This window comes from Lampetra fluviatilis, chromosome 5, assembly GCF_964198595.1.
Source record: "Lampetra fluviatilis chromosome 5, kcLamFluv1.1, whole genome shotgun sequence".
In the NCBI taxonomy this organism is placed as follows: Eukaryota; Metazoa; Chordata; class Hyperoartia; order Petromyzontiformes; family Petromyzontidae; genus Lampetra; species Lampetra fluviatilis.
Genome location: NC_136279.1, coordinates 22,726,087 through 22,742,725, shown reverse-complemented (window position 1 = coordinate 22,742,725; position 16,639 = coordinate 22,726,087). Strand labels below are relative to the sequence as shown.

Sequence of the window (16,639 nt, the reverse complement as noted above, 5' to 3'; positions counted from 1 at the left end):
CTGATGTTAGGTCTCCGGGTTTGTCGCGCGGCACGCTAACGACTGTGCCATGACTGCGTCGTACGTGGACGGCGAGGGTTGCGTTCCCGACTTGCGAATGAATCCATAAAATCCGGAAACCGAACCTCGGCACGGAATCTCGGAAAGATCCGTGTCGGTTCCGGATTAACCCAAAAACATGACCACCCGAACTGAAATAACGTGGCCTTTTGGGTGATGTGACTCTTGTTGTGAGCGGGAAGATGTTTTAAATGAGAGGACGCTCAGAAAATCACAAAGGGATATGAAATAGGCCTTAAACCCCCCCCCCCCCCCCCCAAAAAAAATTGTCATCCGAAAAAATTAGGCACATGCAGGCAGCATCCAGAGCCGCAAAACAAAGCAAGCACGTGCTGTTAAAAGCGTTTAAAAGCTGCTCTGTACCTCCATTAAACATCTTTCACCCACCAAATGACATATTGCCTAAAGACCTTGCGTTATATTTTGTCTTCTTCCTTTTGGCTGATGTGTCAAAAGGAAAACAGAGACATGATATGTAATTTAATGATATATAATTTTGATGGGGGTTTGTATCGAAAATGACTAATTTAGGCAAAAGCTGCCAAACGTGTGAATATGCAGACACATCCCATAAACACATTATCTCCTTTTAAACAACGTGTGCTCCTTGCGAGAGATTTATACCAACTGCCAAGATATTTTTTTGCCTACGCAAGGGGAAAACATGCAATAAACGATTATCCAGCGTCATGAGCCGTACTTTAATGAAACGAGGCATGCATACATCTTGTCGGTGTTGTGGCAGTCAGCCGTTTTGTAATCCGTTGTTAGGGAATAGTTTACTTTTCGAAGGGTCAAGGAGGATGTAATCAACAAAAACGGGACAATCATAGCAGCAGCAAAACAAATTGAGTCATCAGCTGCCTTGCCATTTGATGTTGTCGGATGTTACGCACACCGTGATGCACGCTCATCTCATCTGACGGTGATATGCCGTCGTTGGCTAAGGGGTCTCTGCTGCAAAGAATTTAAATGGGGTCTGCTCCATGTCAAATCTCTCCTCTCTCTATTCCATGGCCCGGTGCCTGCTCTCCCTCTCGCCCGCACAGTCTACGAAAGCTTCGCCGCTGCTTTGCATTAATGTAGCTTCGTTGGACTTCTTGCGCACCGTACGTAGCCAACCGTGCTCATCGTACGTGCGAAACGCAGCCACCTGCAACGTTGTGTATTGCGCAACGACAACCCAAGCGCACCGATGACATCTCTACAAATCGCAGCATTGCCTCCATAATGCACGGCGGAATGAGACAGTTTGCGCACGCCCGATGAATGTGCAGCGCATTGGAATTTTTATGGCTCCTTCGTTTTGGCATTTTTTTGTGTGTGCCGGTGGAGAGTGCGTGACGGATCGACGAGCACTGTGCTTATCGCCGACTTGTTGCGGCAGCAGCTCGGCTCGACTAAGCAAAGCCAGAGCCAAGGCTCGCTCCAATTACCGGCGCCGAGGCCACGTTGATCTGAAGCGCAACAACAAAAAACCCTTTGCAGCAACACACCCTGAACTTTATCTGCAAAACAAAGAAAATCCCATATTGCCCGCTCGCCTGCGCGCCGAGGTCCGATGCTGCCGGCGGGGGGGGGTGCGGGGCGGGGGAGCGAATGGGGAAGCGGTGGGACGGGGTTGAGGTCGACTCTACTGGGCTGCCTGTTCCCTGCCTTATCAGCACTGCTCTCCCGCAGTGAGCATCTACATCACTGGCGCAGCAGCACGCAGTGGCGCGGGCTGTCCAAGGTGCGTGCCATGGAATCAATGAATCGCAGCTGCCTTTATTCAGGACGGTCTTCACGAATGAATCAAACAAGCATCAGTTATAAATTTGCTGCGCTTTGTTGTGATCTGTATGAATACATATTTTTTTGTGATATACATGCACGTGCGTATGCGGGTAGTCACACATATGTTTGCATGGGGAGATGTACTGTTGGAAATATGATGTCCATGTGAAATACTGTCCTGTATATGAGCAGTGATAGCGACGTGGTTCAGGAACTGCAATTTGAACCGAGTTAGATTCCTGGCCACGGCTAACATCAGTGGCGAGAGATATCTGAGCCTGTCATGGGCCCTCCCTTCACAATCACACATTGACCGGTGTGGCAAAGTATTGTAAAAAAAACATGATCGACCACCTTGACCATGAGAGATGATGAGAGCTTGGGGAGGCCTTCTTTTAGCAGTGGACACATTTTGTTGGCTATTGATAATGATGAGTGTGTGATGCATGCTAGTGCTGAAAGATATCCCAAAGGGTTCCTTCATTACTTATGATAATTATCAGAATGTTTGTTTGTGCAAAGAATTATAACTCTTTGCACAAACAAACACAAAATAAATATGCAATTAAATCTGAACTAAAATTTGACTTGCATAACGTGACAGTTTTACAAGCATATATTACCACACGTTGTTCACGGTGAAATGATACATGGGGCTTCGTTATATGAATACATTACGGTATATATAAAAAATATATTCATCAAATGTGTTAATGAGTCAATAGGTACAAGTATCCGTGGACTCACACGCACACACGTACATAATACCGTGTCAGGGAAGGCTGCCAGGCAATTACACAACATCTACTCTGCAACTCCATCTCCCGTCTCTTGCATGTTTCACAGATAAATATTCCGCGTGTAACCGTGCATTCCTCAGCCTGTGGGATGGAGATGTTGAATCATTTTCACTTTATTTTATTTGGCCACCGGTAGCAACACGTTGCATTAAAAACAATCTGTATCGCCGTCGGTCGTGTGCCCGATCGCGCGAGCATCGTTCGCAGTGCAGAGGGCGGACCCCTTGAGTTGTCCTCCTTCGTTCGCACGGCTGCTGATGCAGATGCCGACCAGCAACGACAATGTCACATTCAGGTGATCAAGCCAGACAACCGCGTCAGGAGCAGCGGAGTGTATCGCCGTGATGCCTCCGTCGTATTTGTGGATCGGGGCATTGCGTCGTTACGTGTTGTACCGTCTGTTCTGGACGGCCACAGTCGCACACTGCTACTGGAGAGTTTTTGATGCTCAATTTGTGCATCGGGTTTCCGCACATTGCCATGGTTTGTGCAATGGATGCGGTTTAGGGTGGACCATGAGCTTCGTGGCAGATCAAAAGCAAGGAATCTCTTGAGTGACACAACATTCGGGTGGGTGGGTGGGGGGTGCCCGAGTGAGTTGTCTAATTGAGAGTGGGGTGGTGTGACAGCATGAGTAACTGATGGACATGCAGGACCATCAACGGGGAGGGGACTGGGGCGGTGGCAATTTGACCCAGGCTTTAAATCCGGAGGGGGGGGGGAGGTGGGCTCAATGAGGTACAAAAAGGGGGGGCCTCATCCGGCACGTTGCACCGGGCCTCCAAAAGCCTTTTGGCGGCCGTTTCTGGAAGTGGAGGGTGATGAGTGACTTGGGGGAATGAGCCAGGGCCGCCCGTGAGATACGCTTGTGAGATACGCGGAGAGTGAATGAGGCTCCAAATCCGCTGGACTTTGACGGCTTTGTGTGTGGCTGTGTGTGGGCTCTGCTGAGCCTGAATGAGATTATTAAATTCGGTCATTTATCATTTTGACTATTTTGCGTATCTTTTTTGGGGGGGGGGGAGGGGGGGTCTCTATTGAAGTCAGAGCCCACTGTAGTCACAGAAAATATTGTGCCAACCCCAATAGGATTTCATGGTTAACCGAGGGAAGAGGCCTTAGGAAAACATTTTCTTATTTGCCACTGGGCTGGCCAAAAAGTCTTACACATGTTGATAATAATAAGTTACCCGATAGAAACATTTGCAGTATTAACGGGGGGGGGGGGAAGATGAACACGGCAGATCGCATTATGACAAACACAGCCGCTTTGGAATGTAAATGTGATGATGCTCACGGTACGTGTGTTACATGCAGTATTACTTCTGTATCACTATTTTGCACGAGCAAGACAGATTTTACATTGGGGAGTGTTATATTCACAGATTGTGAATATGCAATACCATAACCTTTTATATACACAAAGACAAGATACCCCGTGTAGCCTCAGCAGACTGTTGGGGAAAGTGCTGATAGCGAGCACCTATAAAGGCCGGCACGGCACACGAGGGGGTGGATGGCCAATACCACGCCTGACCGCCTTTGTCTCCCCAGTCGGGATGTTTACACATGCCACTAGGTACTCATTTGAGGCTGATTGGACCTAGGGGAAGCCCAGGACCGGTTCAGATAATTGTCACTGGTGTTGGCCGTGAGCAGGACACACACACAAAGCCCTCTGTCAATCCACTGCTGGATTAAGGCCTCCCCATGCCGTGTCGGTGGTCACAGAGGTCATGTGACCATACTTCACCACGCAGCTCAGTGCGGGTTGGTGAAGGGGCAGTCGAGGACGCGTTCGGTCATCACTCGCCACTGACGTTAGCCGTTACTGGGAAGGTTAATTTAGGTTAACGTTAACAGTCGTAATGATTATCTTGTATTAATGTGCTTCCAGTAGAGCAGTGCACATGTGTCTGTGCACCCGTGGCCCTGTTACGTGTAGCTGAGGGATTGAATGCCCCAATTTAAATCGCCCCACCCCACGCAGTTAGTATTTAACAGTTTAACAGCATTGCGAGGAGGAACAGCAGCAGTGTTGACGCAATATTTCTCTTGGTTAACGGAGCACAAAAGAACAATACGTTGTTAATAGCTTGAGACAAGGGGAAAAAGGGGGGCTTCTGAATTACATCGCATTAACATAACTCGACAGCAATCAGTAAATTGCCGTCAGCCTCCCCCGTGCGTCTCATCGTTTATTCTCCAGGTCAAGGGTAGTAAATCATTTTTTTTTCCCCGCCGCGCTCTTCACCAAACATCGCTTTAGATTACAACTCCACACGCGCATTTCCATCCGTGGGAAGCGAATGCATTGCTCGTCTACCGCATGTCTTTAACAAACGTTTGGCTTCGAGCGCAATGCCACACGCACAGAGTGTTCTTCCTGCACACAGCCCTGTAGAGTATTCGGCTTGGGGTGGGTGGAATGGAGGGGAGGAATAGGTGCGTGGGGTGGGAATTCCGATGGTATTCGATCACTCGGCCCCCAATATCTGCACGCCGTTCCTGAATGGTCCTGAATGGGGGAGCGGGGGGGGGGTCGCCTACGCCGCGTGGCCTTGAGTCGGCGGCACGGAAGGTGGATGCCGTTGCTTTCCGCCCCTTTCTCTCCGCCGCACAGGATGGAGGAGCCTCGCGAGGCAGAACGAACTCGACGCCGAGGCTTGGCGCACGCCTTCGGGGCAAGGCAGATGGCAATGACAATATTTCATCATGGAAAACAGTAACGAGGGGAAGACCCGGAGGCGAAGCCCACAATCTAAGATTGAGATCGCAACCTTTCCTATCGCTCGACTTTCTCTTTAGCCTTTCCCCACACATACGGTATATATGTGTGTTGTATTATATCATACTAGCCTTTTGCCCGTCCTAGGACGGAAGCTGTAATATTTACGAAAAGAAACGTCTGTGTAGAGCTATTTATTTTATTAACGGTCAATAAAGAAACGTCAAATTTAAAGCGAATTTGCGTAAAAACATTTCTTGCTTATGATAGTAATGACCGGGGGGGGGGCTCTTTTGCGGTGACTTCACGTACGTTATGTAGCACTGTGCTGCGTAGATTTATTTTTGACCGTCACTTTCTGTAAAGCAGGGCTGGGGAACCTTTTTTCTGCCAAGGGACATTTGGATATTTCTTACATCATTCGCGGGCCATACAAAATTATCAACTTAGAAATTAGCCCGTTATATTTGGTAAAACATTTAATTAACTCACCCCTAATGTGATGGCTGGAACTGCTTCTCTTTGGCGAGGCGTGTGATGTTAGCCGGTATTGATGATGTTGCTACTCGCAACTGCTTTTCCAGGTTTGCTCCTAGATTCATTGAATTTCGAGTCCCGCCTGCGGTTGCCTTGGCAGGGCCACACTAAATGATTTCGCGGGCCTTAAATGGCCCGCGGGCCGGACGTTCCCCATCCCTGCTGTAAAGAAACGTCATATTTGAAGCGACTTTGCGTGAGTGTAAAAATCCACCTGCTCATGATTATTTTATTATTAACTAGCTTTACTACCCGGCTTCGCCCTGGACTTGGATTCACCACGCCCGGCCGCCTTTGTCTCCCCAGTGGCGATGTTCACACAGCAGACCGTTTTAGGCTGAGTCGATCTATGAGAGGCCCAGGACTGGTTAAAATAATCGTCACCGGTGGTGGCCGTGAGCGGGAATCGAACTCGGGTCGCCGGGTTCGTAGCGCAGCGCGCTAACCGCTACACTACAATGCGTTACGCTTTCACGTGCACAGGTCACGTGACATATTTGACGTCATAGCTCACTTGCCGTGCAAAAAATAAAAAAAAGAATAAAGTGTATTTTTACAATTTTTGCATGGTGTACAGTCTGGAAAGTACCCACATGTTAAATTTAAAGTTTGTTGCATGTCGGGAAGTACGCTAAACATTTTGAACAGACACATAATCACAACTTTGCCTTTTATATATATGGAGATGAGGGGGGGGGTGCGGCATGTGGAGTGACGTCACGTGCGTTACACACATTTCTGGGCTAATATAGTAGTAATTACGTATATATTGGTGCTCGCTCCCATCACTTGCCCCGACATTCTACTTAAGGCTATACGGGGGATCTTTGTCTGTCTTTGTATATATTACAGCTTTTTAATGTTCAGATTGTACGATGAAAATGTGTGACTCAAATTTATTATTTTATTTTTTACATTGAAAGTGGGTTCCCATATTTGCCGTGGAGCGCTCTTGCCGGCAATTCAGCAGCATTTGTTTAAGCGAGCCTGACTGCTGATGAGACCCAGAAGATCAAAACCGAACGAGTGTGTTTGCTTAAACAAATGCTGCTTGGTAATACGAGTCTCGAAAGCCATTACATCTGATGGACTAAAACATTGGTTGATTTCACATGCTGATAGATAAATACGTAATATATAAAAAATACTTTAAAAAAAACACGCTTTAATGAAATATACCGTATTAGTTATGGAAGAACTCCACGACTCCACGAAGTGGCCCCGAAGCTTGCCATAACGTAAGGGACCGTGGTCAATTACAGCCAACATTTTTATTACCGTGGACAATTAGACCCAAGCCGAAACATAACATATAAAAAATAATGTTTTAAAATATGTTTCTTTTTTATGATAGAATATAGTATTGTCATCAGTATGACATAAGTATACCAAGTTTGCAGTCGATACCACATTGGTAAGTGGGTAAAAATTGAGTTACAAGATTTGAGGATACAACAACGACAACAAACAGAGTGAGTAAAAAAATGGTTGCCCCCCGAATACAATTATGTACACAGCTTTCGGTACGTAATTCGGATCTTACTCAGCACTATTTTCACTCTTTACCTCTTCAAATAACTCTGGTTTTGACGCCACCTTCGTCTCAGAAGAACTATTTTACCAGGACACACGACTTTAAAGTACGAAGACGCTTTTGTGTGGGAACTTTGTCCATTATTGTTGAATTCAAAGTTGTAGCAAACCCCCACCGTGTGAATTATATGAGTAACGTCAGATATTCGCCTCAACGGCCTGTCCGCGCAGCCCAGCGTGGGATGGCACCGGAGACGCTTTGATGCCATCTCCCAGTGATAACATCACGTGCACCTCCCCCGAGAAATGGCACAACGCAGCCGTGGCAATGTCGGGCTCACTCCGGTGTAATTATCGTCATGAGGCCGTGATCAATATATTGCCGGATGAATGCCCTCCCCACGCCAAAACATGCCCTTGAACGGTATGCTCATCATATGCTGGTATGATGGAAAAAACTATGATCGAATACCAACATTTTATTTTATAAACCAAAAGTCACGTGATCAAATCCAATGCCTTTAACAAGGTATTGTGATATGCGAGACACACAGATGGGTCTTACTAAATCTACACATATACGGCCCGCTACCAATCCACTGATGGATGAGGCCTCCCCGCGCCAAATGGGTCGTGGCGGTCATTTAACTATACTTCACCACGCTGGTCAGTGCAGGTTAGTGAAGGTGGGGAGCACGGAATTTGCGGGCATAGCATTGCCCTTGTGCTGCCCACAAAGTATCCGTCTGTGACGTATCCCATTCAATCTTTCACGGGGCACAGCAGAAGTGAAGAAGGAAGTTTACGCGGTCAGCACGCTCCTTCCATTCTCAGCTTTACGAGGTTCATTTATTTTTCTCCAGAGACCTCCAGAGTTTTATTTAGTTAAAGGAATGTTATTGCATATATCTTTTTCTTATGCTGTTCACTTGTGAATACATAATTTGCAATGAGGGTAAAGGCTCCGAACACACACGTCACCATCCTCCCTTAGGCCCGATCTATTCGCAAAGGCTTCTGCCAAGCAAGGTAATTGATTTGTAAGTTAATAATTTGTTTCCATTCATTGGCACCACCGCTGCATTCATCACACAGATGCTGGCATCATTGCTCCATTAAATAACTCAACTTTTAAACCCCAAGCCTCAAGGATGATTCAATCATTAGCGACTGGTACGTTATCCCATCTGCTCATCACAATGATTAACGGCTGTTACATTGTCTCCTGCCCGTTCCTTTAGCGAAAGTACAGTCGTCACATTTGACTTTTGCAACGGAAAAAAAACGAGACAAATACATCTTTAAACAAAAAAACTGTCTGCAATATTTTTTTTCTCTCGGAAGGCTGTTGACATGGAAACAGAAATGTCATAGCCAAGATAACTTACGGGGCAAGGTAAATTGCAGGGCCCTCAGAAACGGCTCGACCACGTCAGAGCTGTAACGCCACTCGGGGCTTGCCGTGTTTCGTTTGGGTGTTTAGGTGTTCATTGCCTCGCGGAGGGGGCAGGCAGCTCTGCCAAGCGAGAACAGGTGGCACACACAGTGTCTCTAATTAATGTTTCGCGAGTCGTTTGCATTTTATAGAATAGTCTCGCATCCCATTAGCGTTCGGCTGATCGGGCAGAGGGTCCGTGCAATGACATTTGGAGCACCCTTCATGCGGCGATTGACTTTTAAGTTTCGCTCCAAGCATTCGTTGACGTACAGTGGTGGTGGTGTTGGACGGCCGAGCTGAACATCGCTAGTGGTGGTGGTGTAAGGGGGAGTTGTGGGAGGAGAGGCAGGAAAGAACGAGTGGACAAGGAGGGGGTGTGAAGTGAGAACTCCCATGCACTCTCGTTTGAAACGAATTCCTAAAAAGGTGATAGCAACAAACTAAAAGGTTAAAAATAAGACTGCGATTTGAAGAAAGAACATTTTAACGTAAACGTTTTATGGGCGATCCTAGTTTGGTTGCTTTATATTACATCGCAGAATGTGTTAATAGGTGAAACCACGGTCGTACAATTTATTATTTTAAAAGTCAAGTGAAAAGACGCAGAAGAGAACTTAAAAAATAAATAGCTCTTGCCATGATTAAGCACCGGAGCTGTTTATGCAGCATTTTTCAAGCAAATGTCATTTCTTGGGACCTCTACTCTAGCCAGGCATGCCATGGTTACAAATCAACAAAGACAAATATTCCCCTATAGCCTTCACAGACTTTTGGAGCAAGTGCTTTTAGCCAGCACCTATGAAGGTCGGTGTGGCACGCTGGGGGGTTGGGTGGCCAGCACCACGCCCGGCCGCCTTTGCCTCCCCAGTGCTGATGTTTACACACACACACCACACCACGTACTCATGTCGGGTTGAGTCGACCTAGTGGGAGGCCCGGGGCCCGGTTCAGATAAATCGTCACTGATGGCGTTGACCGTGAGCGGAAATCGAACTCGGATCGCCGGGTTCGTAGCGCAGCGCAGCGACAACCGTTGCGGCCACCGGCAGGAAGGACGCACGCATTTTAAAATCGGCACGTCGCGATCACGTGCACGTGGACGTGGGGGAGTAGCAACCAAGACATGTGACCTCGACAGAAGAAGCTCTTCGGGGGCTGACATCCTGCCCACCACCTAAAGCACACAAATTGAAAATCACTTTGTTCGCAAAACGCTGAGCAACAGAGAGCGCTCCAATGATTATCTTCGCTGTGGAGGAGGTACATTTGCTGGCGTCCGAGGCCGCATCTCAGCCCGTGACGGGCGACTGTGCATTCATCCACCGTGTCGCTGCTCTCCGTCTCACGCCTGGTTTAACCCTTGTTAGAGCGTCAACGTGGTCAGGGAGTTGAGATCCACAAATTGATATCAAAGTTGATGCGGCACAATATTGCTCACAATCGCGTGTGGCTTAACGATTGACTAGGGATAAGGGGATTTCCCACCCGGGTTAATCTCTTTGAAACGAGAATCTGAAATGGAATAAAAATATAAATCTGTTTCATTGGGTGTTGCAATGACAGTGAAAATGCCATTAATAACAAGTGGTATTCCTGCATAATGCAAGAAACTCAAACTGAACGGCTGTACAGCGGTGTGCGTTCTCATTTAAATAATTCTCATTTTCGTGAACTAAAGGGCATTTTCATGCAGAAATATTTTGAAATTCCACTCGTGTATATCTGATTAAAAACAAACCACAAATACAAATTGCCATGGTAGCTTCCATTGTTTTGGAGCAAGCTCGAGTCTAGGTGATTTGTACAAAAACAAAGACAACCTTATTTCATCACCGTATCCATCCCCACACCCCCCCCCCCAATATAGAACGCAATGCAGGTGAAAAGCACATACTACGCTTCGCGTGTACATGGCCTGCGCCGTGAACCGTTATCAGAAGACGGCTTCCAGAATAAAAGACACGGGGCAAAATTAAACACCTACGACACATTCAGTTGGTGGCTCTTCCACAGGGCTATGAAAGAAATGAATGCATGCATAGGCAAACAAATACATCTGTGGTCGGATAAAGCCAAACCCCGGTGACACGGCGGTGCAAATCTGGCTAAAGCTCAGTGTCGGAGCCGATGGCGTGCAAGATGCAAGGGGCAAGAATTCGTTGGATTTCCACCATCGCCATGGCAACACGTGGCAGTGTGAAATTGAACGGGCAGTGGGAAAGGGTCCAAACATTTACGTGGGGAAATATGAATTACTCTTTGGTTCTTTCGGTAAAGTCACGTAGAAAGAGAAAATAATAAATTAAATAATAGCATACAACGATTCGATTGCAAACACAAGCAATCATCATCAGGTACAAATGAAAGCGAAAACAACCCTAGTATACTTAGAAATATAATGCAACACAACACAGAGTCGGCTAACATAACAGTCAACACCCTACCTGGTTGATTACGTTCTTCCAAAGATTGCTAAATTTAGGAGAGAGAGATTAAGCACAGAACCGAAGACACATAAGCAGAGAAAGATAACACAGAGACACACAGATAGGCACACAGAGAAACAACGCCTCTGTATCGAGGCCTTAAATAGAACGTCATCGACCAGGTAGGATGTTGACTGTTATGTTAGCCGACTCTCTGTGTTGTGCTGCATTATATTTCTAAGTTTACTCGGTTTTGTTTTCTCTTTCATTTGTACCTGATGACGATTGCTTGTATTTGCAATCGAAACGTCGTATGCTATTATTTAATTTATTATTTTCTCTTTTTACGTGACTTTACCGAAAGAACCAGAGTAATTCCTGCAGTCACGAAAGCGCCAAATCAAGTTTGAAATATGAATGAATGAATTCCCCGATCGGAGCAATCGAATCAAATTCACCACCGCCAAAGGCATTCATCGGCATCTGTTTCCATCTGTACGGGGTTGGAGCGGTGCCCCCTCGCACGCGTGTGTTTTCTCCGGGTGCTCCGGTTTTCTCCCACGTGTATAGATAGTGACAGCGTAATGAGAAAGAAACTGGCACTTTTTGGACACACATGTAGGTTGGACAATAACAGGAAAATGTAAAAGTGTGTTGTTCGGAAAAATGGAAGGAACCAGAAAGAGAGCAAGACCTAATAGAGCCTGGCTTGATGACGGCATAAGAGAGATTGGTGCCAGGAAGATATCGCACTACTTGAGAATATTGTTACAATACAGAGAGGAAAGTGGAAACAAATGACGAAGTGATGTATAGTAAACACTCATTAATTGAATGAAAACATCTTAAAATTAAAACCCTTCTGAAAAATAGGCAAATGACTCAGTGTGGCTTTCTCGGATAAATAAGCAAGTTAATAAATACGTTACGAGAAATGTATATTATAATTAACATCGTACAATGTCCCTTTGACGAAATCGCACGGAATGTGCCCGATCATATGCGATCTCGGAAGCTAAGCAGGCTCGAACCTGGATAGGTGCTCGGATGGGCAACCACCGTGCTTAACAGGTGCTATAGGCTGCTACGGGGCTATACCGACCGCAGTGCAGCGAAATATTGTACCGTACTTATTGTATTGTACTTCTATAGTCCCATGCTCCCCACCGTCACCAATCCACACTGACCAGCGTGGTGAAGTATGGTCAAATAACCCCAACAATCCGCACGGCGTGGGGAGGCCATCATCCAGCAGTGGATTAACACACGTGCTGTACAGTAGCATGCGTACCTGTGCTCGCTATGAATGTTTTGTTGCGTCCCACACAGTTCTACTGTATTGCATCTTTAAAAAATATAAACCGAGCACTGAATGTAGATGTAATTATACAGTTTTATCGGAGCTTGGCCTGGCAGTAAATACTGTCTCTGGCGATGCATCCCCCTATCTCTGGCTGGTGACTAATGCAGATGCATCTGCTGACTCATTTCCCTACCCTTGCTTGCCTTGATGACGAACGCGGCACCTGAAATCAGATTAAACCCACGCGGATGTGTTCCGTGTACCCCGCGATAAAATCGTTGCGAATGCACCAGAATCCCCTTCCGATCTCAGAGACTAAGCAGGGATTTTGGGATCGTCCATAAATGACGTCACGCGATTTTGGACGATTTTTTACCCCCACCCCCCCTCCTCGTCACACGGCGTCACAAAAAGCAGAGGTGGGACAAAGTCATTGTTATGCAAGTCCAAGTCGAGTCGCAAGTCATCAAATTCATGACTCGAGTCTGACTCGAGTCCAAGTCACATGACTCGAGTCCACATCTCATAGGTGGGACAAAGTCATTGTTATGCAAGTCCAAGTCGAGTCGCAAGTCATCAAATTCATGACTCGAGTCTGACTCGAGTCCAAGTCACATGACTCGAGTCCACACCTCTGACAAAAAGTCAGACCTCCCTCAAATATGACATTACAAAGCTCTGCCACCCCCCTCCCAAAACCATATTTCCATTTTGAAAAAAAAACGTGCTTCAAATCGCTTTAAACTATTGTCATTGTAGTGCGTATTTAATGTGGCGCTGCACTCTGATGTTATAGGACGTGTTGTCTATATTTATTTAAAGTTGCGCATTTTTATGTGACGTCACATTTCTCACCCCCCCCACCTCGTCACAAATGTCTGGTCTGACCCCCCCCCCCCAGGTGCGTGACGTCATTTATGGACGGCCCCTTTGAGCCTGGCCCGTGTTCGTATGGGCGACCGCAGGCGTCGTGCAGATGGTAGTGCAGCAACACAATATTGTTGGACTCTGCTTCTATGCTCCCACAGCTCTGCTTCCTGCCTTCACCTGCCCGTACTGACCAGCGTGGCGAGTCCCGGTCAATTAACCCCCACGACTCGCATGATCCAGCAGTGGATTAACATACCGGTGGTCTTATTCTGTATGGTAAATACCCAGTAAGCATAGAACTTTGGACCAACGTTGATTCAACGTTGGTCTGTTTACTGGGCAGTGCCCGCAAATCGTTCAGTGGTAAAATGGCTTCACGAAAGAGTTAACGGCGCTCTGCATGCTGTTCGGCAAAATTGTCAACGCTTATTTTGATTACAGTTAGAGTATTTAGCGCTGAATGGTTTTATTTTTGTTGCGAGACATTAATTGCACACAGCAGTGCCTGCTGTATTCTTTACTTTTGGTCATAATAGCGAGAACTCAGAGGGCCACATTCATCAAAGAGTGTTATTAATACAATATAATACGTTCACCCAGACGGGTAATTAGAACATTGTTTTGCCACAATGCATTTCAATAAAATGTGATCATTGCGTTGTTGAACTGAAAGTTACGTTACTTGGTTAACTCGTACAATGCATCTCATGAACCTTGCCGAAACGCGTAATGATTAAAGAGAAGCTGAGATCCCGTGGGTGTTTATGTGTGTGGGGAATAAATTATACATGTGTAGTGAGTCCAACTGAGCCGCAGACGTTGTTCTTTAGAGGCAACACTTTTATTGTAACATCAACCCACTAACACAAAGGGGTAACTGCCCCTTCACCAGATACAGCCTAGGGTGGTGACCACCTTGCTGACTACTCTAAACGGAGGAGTTACAGCTACGAAGGGTCGGACCCTCACTCGGGTCCCCGACCACGTGATGATGCCTCGTAGGACGTAGAGCTTCCAGCTTGTAGACGTGGAGCTTCAGCTTGTAGAATGCAGCGACCCCGTCCCTCTCAGGGACCCACCTTATATCCCCCCCGGGTTGGGGCCGCTCCGCCCTTGGCTCCACCCACCCTCTCGAGTGTTCTAGCTCCCTCTCCAACCCTCTCGAGAGCTCTCCCCGGACACGTGATGACGGTGCATCGCACGCCACGGCCCTCTCAGGCCGGCACCATTCAGTGACATCTCCGATGTCACTACACATGCGTAGAGTAGTGAAATACGCGGCGCATCCCGGTTGTGCACGCTGAGACTGGAGGTGTTGCCAGGGAGACGGGAGATAAGGGTTGATTGATGGGCCGACAGGCGCCGGACTGGTGAGAGCTTAAAGAGACGCACGAAAGGTCTCGGATAATTAGCAGAGGAATATAAGGGCGTGTGCGTGAGCGGAGCGGGGAGTTGTTGCCGGGGACCAAGTGTGAAGACATCTCGCCGCTGCCGCTCCAGCCGTCAACGGGACCTCGATCTTCACGCTGTCGCTGGGCGGGTGTTGGCTGATCCCCCCCCCCGCCTGGGACAGACGGGAGAGCGGGTCTGAGGGAGCATAGGTGAGGGCAGCGGTGGAGGTGTCGAGTTGCTGTGTGCAGAGATGCTGTGTGCGGAGACGCTGTGTGCGGAGTCGCTGAGAGCAGAGCTGCTGAGTGCAGGATAAGCGAGGTCAAAGGTAGATAAGAGTGGAGAGAAGTTACCGTATAGATAGTAATAGGAGTGCCTACAACTGGTGCAAGAATAGGAGAATAAAGTGTAAGCAGGTGACTTGTTACAATGTGTCGGTGTGAGTCATTTTTGAAGACACTACACATGCACCTGGGTTTTGGCCAAAAGCTTCAAAATGTGTCCCTTCTTCAAGAACTCCGTCCCAATCCCTCTCATGCTCCCAGGATTATCCCTACCCCTCCCTCTAAACCTTATCCCCGGCAAGTCTCAGGCATGTTGGGATGGCTGGAACAAATGTATATTTTTGCGACCCTTCTTCTGCGTTGCTGCTGTAGACCAACAGCTGTGATTTTACACCGAGGTGGCTGAGGCAGGTAATTGCGTCAGGAGCAAGCGGAGTGTATCATCGCTGCAGTGATGCCTCCTCCTCCTTCGTAACTTGTGAATCAGGCATTGAGGTCGTTATTATGTCCCATGGGCTGTTTCACGTACGTGGCTCTATATCAGTTTAAACCTGACCTTGCACCCAAACTGATATTTGTAAAAAAAATTGTGAAATTCGCTTTCCATCTTACCCCAGCGACCTGAGTTGGATTCTCGTCCCCTCATGACGTCAGTTGTAGGCGATATCTGAACCAATGCTAGCCCCTCCATCCATCACCAACATGTACTGACCAGCGTGGTGAAGCAAGGCCGTAATTATAATATATATTGGGGAGACACATCCCCCCAAATATTCAAATATGCTCAAAATGTTCCCCCCAATATATTGCTATAAAAAATTGCTATGCTATGTAAATAAAAACAACAATTTGCTAAACCTTGGCCACAATATCTAGACTTGTCTTCATATAAATCAGTGCATAGATTTCTGTTTATATGATTGTGGTCATGGTTGTTCTTTACTAATCCATAATCTCTGCCATTACATACAATGAAACAGGAAATGGTAAACAAAATAACAACAGAGCAATGTAATACAATACACTATTCGACATTATTGTAAATAAAATAAAAAGTCCATCCCATGTGTTAGTGAATTTTTTAAATATTTTAGGCAGGAAATTAGTTTTGAAATTTAGTTTTTTTTTCTGGGTTGGGACCCCCAGACACCCTGGAAGATTTGGTCCCCCCCAATGTTGGCTCCATAGCTACGGCCTTGTGGTGAAGTATGGTCAATCGACCCTCATGAGAGACAGTGTGGACGTGCCTCATCCACCAGTGGAAATCTACATCGTATACTTATGTGTTAATGTTCTCCTCGTTCATTAACTTATCCTCATTAAGTCGACTGTCATGCCGGTACAGTGTGTACAGCTACCTTCACAGTTTAACACTAACTGTACTTAAAACCAATTCCGTTGTAAATGTTTTATTAGTTTCTTCAGCACCCGGTCTGCTGAGCGTCACATTTTTACTGGAACTTGCATTTGTATTCTGCGGGCAATGGCTTGTCTG

At 46.8% G+C, this 16,639-nt stretch overlaps 1 protein-coding gene across 2 annotated transcripts in view; it reads right to left on the bottom strand.

Annotated features, from left to right (window-relative positions):
* Positions 1-16,639, bottom strand: part of LOC144932766 (uncharacterized) — a 47,335-nt gene that overhangs the window by 17,800 nt on the left and 12,896 nt on the right. The window lies entirely within an intron of this gene.